Source organism: Alligator sinensis, unplaced genomic scaffold (genome assembly GCF_000455745.1).
Source record: "Alligator sinensis unplaced genomic scaffold, ASM45574v1 scaffold694_1, whole genome shotgun sequence".
NCBI lineage: Eukaryota > Metazoa > Chordata > Crocodylia > Alligatoridae > Alligator > Alligator sinensis.
In genome coordinates, this window is record NW_005842339.1 from 1,085,825 (window position 1) to 1,094,162 (window position 8,338).

Here is an 8,338-nt window from a genome sequence, read left to right on the forward strand (position 1 = left end):
CAGACACCAGCAGAGGTCTGCTCTATTTGATTTAATTCCGTCCAAGAAGAACTCAGGGGGCATGGAGAAAAATCATAGACTCACAGAAACATAGGGCTGGGAGGGACTTCAGGTGATTATCTAGGACGTCCAACCCCCTGCTCAAAGCAGGACCATCCCCAGCTATATTATCCCAGCCAAGGCTTTGTTTAGCTGGGTCCTGAAAACCTTCAAGGATGGAGATTCCACAACCTCTTTGGGTAACCTGTTCCAGTGTTTTACTACCCTCCCAGTGAGAGAGATATCTAACCTAAACAAAAGGACCAAAGCATGCTAAATACAGGAATGCAAGCAGTAAGCTGCCACCCCAACACTTTAAAGATAGATTAGAAATTTGCCTGTTTGCCATATAAAGGCCCTGAGGAGTAAGCACTTCCAAAGCTGGGGGTAAGGTCAGCTCTATTTTGGAAGGTTAAAATTAGCAGTAATTAAACCAATTCTTAATTAACCACATATCCTTCTTATTTAGTTTTCCAGATGTAACTGAACAATTAGAAGCTCAGCATGTAATCACTATCCAGTCCAGATACTGCTCTCATCAATTTTAGTTTTTTAAGCTATAGACTGTTAATGTGCTGAAAAAAATTCAGTGACTGCACCGAGTAACAGAATTGTGCAGGAAAAAAACTCACCACATTATAAGTAGTAAACAATGCAAAGAAACCTAAAACCCCTAACAACACTTAGGGAATGAAGATAGGGTAAGTTTCACCTGTAAGATTTAATGCCCCTCTTAACAAGGTCAGTGTGTCTAGAGCTCAGTTCTCAAGCAGCATATTTTAAAGGATGTTATAAATGTGTATAGCAGAAACTGAAGCTTTCTGATATCTCCCAGCAGCAAAGATGATCTTTTTCCACTCCACTGTGCATCACAAGAAGTCTTTATACACCATCTTCTAGGAAATCTAATTAAGTCCACAATAAAGGAAACAGCCCTACTCACTGAATGGAAATAAGGGAATAAGGAAAATGCAAGTGCCAAAATCCAACTTTAGAGCACAGGTATGAGACATGCAGCCTATGGGAGGTGCTTAAATCACTGCACGACCAAATTAAATTTTCCTCTGAAACAAATAAAGGAGAGAGAAGAAATAAACAGCTTATCTATACTAGAAAATTGCACAAGTGCAAAGACTGAGACAATAGCTGGCTATACTGCACAAAAACACTTAGATTAATTTGATCATTTACTGATTTAAGCTGAATGAAATTGAAGAGCATCAGGATTAAGCATGTGTTCCACTGGAACCAAACTGATTTTAACACGAGATTTAGCGGCACTGGTGCACCTTCTCTTCTGTAGACTGCCACCAGGTCTCTAACAATCTTGCTGGCAGAAATCACCCACTTCATGCTTGGTCAGAGTTAATATAGGGCTCTTTTACTGTATTGGCAGACACCCTGCAACAAGAGCTCCAAGAAGTGTGAAATTTCCCTGATCCCCAATACTTTCCCTGGGGAATTAACCATAAAGTCTGATTATGACCATTTAAATATCAACAGCAGCTGTTCCACTGCCTGGTTTAGTGGTGGTATAAGGAGTGGGGTGAAAATGGGGTCCGTATGAAAACTCAGAAGATGTTGCTGGGAAGGAAGTGCATAAGGGATAAAGGAAGAAACAGACAGAAGAGGGGAAATCATTCGTAAGAGTTGCTGATAGTTCTACTGAGTGATATGGCATGCCACAGTAAAGAACTGAACAAAAAATAAATAATGAAAAGTTCAGTTACTACAACAGCCACATTCAATCTCTGATTCTTAACCTTTGTGTAAACATCCCTTTGACATCAGTGGGAGATCTAGTTTCTGTGTTTCAAGGGGAATTGGTGGTCCTAAAAAAAAAATATCTCAGCTGGAGGACTTAAGTGTTGAATGAAGCTTTTTCTGCAGATGGTTTGAAACTGGTGCTTGAAAGCTTTTCATGATAAATGTCCCACTTAATGCTTGTGAAAGGAAAGCAAAACAAGATGTGTTTTGTTAAGGGCAGTATCTTTCATGACATCATTTCCTGCTTTTTAACATCACAGTCCTATAACGAAGGGCAAGATGTCTATTCTTAAGATGAGAGCTAATGACCTGCTGCTACCTATTTCCACTTGCTCTGTGTCCTGGTACTATGGAGACCATTTTCTCTTGAACCTCCTGTCCTGTCCCTAAAGCCCCCCTTCCCACCCCCTAAATTCTGAAGATATGTATTACCTTTGTTAGGGTGTAACAGTCGCAACAGATCAGCAGGCTTATGTATAGCACCTTTCTTATGGGCCACACAACAAGTTGGCCATGAAAAGAAAAGCATTATTGAAAAAGTCAGACTGCTGACTGGCATTCTGAATAAAGCAAGTACTGGCAGCACAGAAGCCCTTTCTTCAACTCCTTAAGTATTTAATTGCAATATCATCATTAAATAGAGTGCAACTTCACACTTAGTCAACGTAAACAATGTCCAGGGCTTGATGTATGCCAGTTGGTTGTACTACCCAGGAAATTAAGTATCTTCTTGGAGGCTCCTGGTTTACAGAGTTCAGGGCTGAATTTAAGTTTTGTTGACTACTTGTATCAAGGGTGTCTGTCCTCAAACATCCATCCATGTCTTGAAACATCAATCCATGCTTACAGTGCTCAGCCTGGAATTCCAGATACTTATTGTGCCCGCCTCTGCTCTAAAAGGCGTTCCCGGGCTGCTTTTGCTCGGGTGGCTGACCGGGTCTGCCCTGGTCCTGTGGGAGGCCCCCAGAGGGTGCCCCGGGTGACGGTGGCAGACCCCCGAAACGGGTGCGCGGGGACCCCCCCCCCGAACCTCCCCAGCCACGGCCTTAACTGGACCCTCAGTGGTGGGGGTCCCCCTTGCCGCAGCCTCCAGTGCCGTCACGCCTTCAGTGGGCACTCACAGGTCTCCAACCTCCCCTACACCCTGGCCAAACGCCACCTTCGGTCGTGGATCTCTCAGCTTCTTCTTACCAGCCCCGCCTTGTCTCTTCCCCGACCAGCTTGACTCGGTGACCTAAGCTGGGCTCCGGTCCGAGGACTACGAGACCTGAGGTCCTGTTGCCCCTGTGGGCTTCCTCCCCGGCTTCCCTGCTGGCTCTCTCACCGGTTCCTTCACCGGCGTCCCTGCTGGCTCTCTCTCCGGTTTCTTCACCGGCTCCCCAGCCGGCTCTCCCACTGGCTCCGCAGCTGGTTCCTTCCCCAGCTCTCCTACCGGCTCTCTCGTTGGCTCCGCAGCTGGAGTCCTTGTAGATGCGGTTCTCGCTGCTTTCGCCGCTCCCGGCGCTGCTGCAGCTTTCCCTGCCCAAGGCAGAGAAACCCCGCGGGTGCATGCTCCTGACCTCGGGCTTCCCTGCGGGCTCCATGGTCTCCTGCAGCCTCCCTCCTGTGCTCCCAGGGCCGCACTTTATTCCCGCCGCGTGGCATCTCTCGCTGACGTCACCCGGTTTCAGCTGGATGCGAGCGCGGCTAATGAAACGCGCGGGTGGTTTCCCGGCATGCGCTCCTCTGCTGCCCTCGGCTCCTGCAAAGGGTAAGTATGTACTCTCTTTTTCTTTGGTTTTGGGCCAGGGTTTCCCTATAGCCCCGGTGTCCCTGGGACACTTATGAAAAGAGGAAAATTAAAGCCAACAACTGTGATTAGATAGTATAATAATATGCATTTTAGATATCCATTAGAGAGATCTAATAACTAGGAAAAAGAGACAAGTAAGCCTTTTGGATGGGGTCTTACTGATGTTGTTACCATAATCTCTGCTAGGACTTTCCCCTCAAGTCTTTTTTCTTTATATAAATCTCTATTTCCTAAAGATAGTTAGAGGACTACAAGCGAATGCCTTCATAAGGCCTATCCCATTTATGAAACAGTTAAAGCTTTTGCTGTCATCTGCAGAACCAGGGATGAAACTCTGACCCCATAAAGACCATAGCAGTTTTATCATTGACTTCAGGTGTGAAATCTTGGTCCCACTGGAGTGCAATAAGTCAACGTAAATAATGATTTCAAATGGGGGCAGACACTGGTGAAACATTGTCAGTGGTAGTTAGCCATGTTAGTCTGAAGTCAGGCAAAAGGCTGGGTAGATTTGCACCTGGATGGACTAAATCACTGTCAGCCACAATTACTTGCTAATTCAAACAAGAAACCAAGAGTCCTAGAGCGTAAGAAGTGATAAGAGCAGAATCCTCAATGAAGCCTACTCAGGAAAATCACCATGGAGATTTCATTCATCTTTTCATTGCTTAGAGATATGGAAATACCTAGACAGATTTATACAGTATGAGGATTAATTCAGCTGCTATAGTTGCATTGAGACATTATCTAACAATATGAATGTGAACAGGGAGTTTACGTATCTTGAGACCAATTCCAATCACCTATCACTGCTTAAACACTACCTGGTCTTATATAAACATGTATGTTTAATGTAGCAAAAGCATATTGTATTCAAGAGACAAAGCTTGCTAGTTTCTCCTTACCCCTGTCATCTGTGACTGCTTAGAAATAGGCCGTATTAGCCAAGGTGCAGCACTGCAATAACATGGCTCGACCGCTTCTGGTTCTAGAGCTCGTGTGCACAGTTATCTGAGAACTGCACAGTGCAAACTGGCACAATGTAGACTCTGCTATATGGGCTAGTGCGTTCACAGCTAGCTTAGAATATATATCTGCAACATTGCTTAGTACTGTATAGACCTAGCTTGAAGGGTCTTATTATTTAAATAGACAGTCAATGTGTAAACTTCAATGAAAAACTAGACGGCCACATTAACTTTTTGCTGCTGACCACCTTAGCTGAAATAGCTCAGTAATGTGCATGTCCTGCAATCCAACCCACTCCCTTTCTTTTAAAGTATTAGTTATCCTGACATTCTCTAGGTTCTCAGATATGCTTATCTCATGTCAGTATTTTTTGGCCCATTGGAAATGTGAGGACAGCATAAAATACATTTAATGGTTATATCAGGGGTTACTGTACTGATTTCTATTTTTGTACTTAAGAATCTCAATGTTACTTTCAACTATAACAAAAGCTCCTGCAGAATTAAAGGTGAAATTTTGTCATGCAGTACCTGTGGCCTTGTTTATGATAAAATTACTGGTGCAGAGTATGCCACACAAGTTGGTTTGCATTCAGTATCTTCTGAGGTGACATTCTTAATGAGGCATGCTGCATTGTCTGGACCCTCCATAAATCTAGTGACAATCCAGGAGAACGAAAACTTGGTGAAATCACAATGGCAAGGTGGAGGGAGATTAGCGGAGCAGTGTATAGAGCCAAATTGCCTACTCTGTTTTTATGTAATATGTTTTTAATTTTAGTAAAGGCTTAGGGATAGATTTTGTCTCACTTCTCCCAGGCAGCTGAGGGGTAGATGCTGACTACAGTCAAAGGTATGCAACTGCAACCCATGCAGACATACCTGAATCAGCTTCGTTCTACCTGAGGTACTAATAAGTGCAAGCACGGGGTTCAACACACACTGCAACCTTCTGTCCCAAGAAGCCTGGGTATATGCTTGGTTAGATGCGTAGACAGTGCACAGCTCTGTGCTGCTGTAGCAGTACTGTGACTAGTACCTGACTTGGTTAGTTTAAACCTAGCTCAAGTATACCTGCATGAGTTGTAGACATACCTTGGACTACAATGTAGATGAACCCCTATAGGACTAAAATGGGCGACAGTTTGTCTTCTCTCAGGAAACTTGATGATTTCTAATTTGTATCCCTCTTGCACTGGGACAGAACCAAAACCTTGCAAAGCTTTTCCATCAAAAAACAAGAGACAGTTATTCCAAACCTAGAACAGCCAGTGGCCTGGTGGGACACCCAGGTTTAAGTCCCTGCTCTGGCATTCTCTCACATCCCAGGCAAAACCCCTCATCACCAGGCCTTTGGTTATCCTGGGGTGGGTCTCCATTCCAGTCAACAGCTGAGAAACCTTTGCTAATGAAAGGTCCATCCCTCTGAAGCTAGAGGTTGATTATCTTCCATTAGCAAGGTGTTCACATACTCTCAGAAAGAAGCTGATGTGAGGATTGAGAAGATATTTTGAAATAAGGAGGATGTTTGTTGTGGAGATAAACACACTTTGAGAGAAGAAAACACAGAAGTAAGGCAATTAAGTTGCTATATCCCACACCTTCCTAATCTAAAATGTTCTTAGCTGTGCGTGAAGGAGGTGAGGGTTTTCCAATAGATGTAATCAGTCTAAAATGTGTCAGCAAAATGGCCACAGGGGGTTTGTCTCATTTAGCGACCAATGAGCAAAACCCCATGTGATTAATTTTAGTTTTGCAAATTCCAGTGCTCGGAGATCCAGCCATTAGAGCAGGCAGCTGTGTGGACTCTGAGCAAGGAAAAGGTAGTGCCTCTATTTCTACTGACACTAGAGCTCCTGGCAATATTAGGCTTGAGGGCTTGAGATAGGCAGATGGTCAGAAAGAAGCTGACAACAGCTGTTCTTAGGAATTAAAGCAAGCAAGACTTTTACTTCCCCACCATGTCTCCTAGTGCAGTTTCTGACTCTGGGAGACAGAGGCTTCAGAAAATATATTGGTGCAATAGATTGGAAAAATATTTTTAGCAGGAAAGTCATTTCAGCTGGGCTCTCTGTGAAGCTAGCCAAGCACAGCTGCCATACTGCTTGTGGACTGAATTATAAACTTAGTGGACTAGCTCCCATTAATTTAAAAGTGGAACACAAACTCTTCTGATACACAAACATTTCCTCCTTCAGTCTGTTAATAGCAAACTAAATCAGCATTATCTCTAGGGGACAGATATTCAAAAAGCCTGAGCCTGAATTGATTCAAACTTTGCAGGTTAGTCTAACCTGGCTAGTCTAAACCGGTTTGTAACTGCACAGACACCCCAGAAATGCAGACACATGCCTGCAGTGGCTCAGGCTAGAAGCTGGAGGGTGCTACAGCAGCCCTCCCTTCCCTTGCACATTGCTGAGCTGAGGGGGGACACGGCCAGGCCCTGCAGGATGCTATGATTAGGGAGGGGTTTCCCCCACTCTTGACCAGCCCAGCAGGCAGTTGCTAACACAGTGTTTATCACCCCTAACTCAGTGTTTATCTGCTCATTAAGAAAACGATAGCCTCTCTCCATTAGTTCAAGCACTTCTTAAACAGTTTTTCCGAAGAAGAACATTACCAGCCACCTGTTGATTCTGCCTTTGTCCTGTCTCCCACAGCATGAAGGTAGCCAGCATGTCGTCTGCTAGCTAATGCTGAGAGGTGTATGTGCAGAGGTGACCCAGGAATCCCTGCTTAGCAAGAAGTGGGGAGGGGAGAGGGGGAGCAGGGAGAAGCCAGGCAGATGCTAGCAGTCTCTGCTGAGCTCCAGCCAGGGAGCAGAAGGGAGGGGCCAGCTCTGCTGTGGAGCACAGAGCCCCACCCAGCCCAGAGAGCATACCAGGATGCTGGAAGAGTCTGGTTTATCTTAAACCAGCAAGGGGTCTGGGACAGACATTACATAAACTAATTTGACCCAAATCAGTTAAGTCTGATATTACATTCAGTCAGGTTTATCTCAAACCAGTTTCAGCCATTTTCAAACTGGTTTATATGCACTGAACTTATGTTCTATTACAGGTTTAAACCAGTTCCTGGTCACTTAAACCAGCTCATGTGTAATGTCTGTCCCTAGCCTAAAAGGGCTGTTCTTTTGTGCTTTCATCCAAGGATCTCAGACATTTTACAGACATTATTTAAGCCCTAAACATTCTTGCAAAGTAGGGAGTTCTTACCTCCATTCATATATGGATAAACTAAACTGAAGTCAGGTTAAGTGAATTTTCCAAGGTTACACAACAAGTCAATGGCATAGCTTGACATAACGCCCCCCCCCCACCTACCCCCGTCCCTGTTTTGCTGTGAGTGCAGGACACAGAGCAACAATTTTAAATTACAGCAAAGCAAATTAGATTAGAATTCAAGAAAAAACTTCCTTATTGTTCTTGGGACAGAAGGTTGCAGTGTGTGCTGAGCCCTGTGCTTGCGCTTATTAGTACCTCAGGTAGAATGAAGCTGATTCAGGTATGTCTGCATGGGTTGCAGTTGCATACCTTTGACTGTAGTCAGCATCTACCCCTCAGCTGCCTGGGAGAAGTGAGACAAAATCTATCCCTAAGCCTTTACTAAAATTAAAAACATATTGCATAAAAACAGAGAAGGCAATTTGGCTCTATACAGTAAGGCAGCAGAATCGATTGCTCAGGGAAGTTATAGAATTTCCTTTACTAGAGGTATTCAAGAGGAGGCTGGATAAGCATTTAATGGGGATGGTTCAGGAATAGCATTCCTG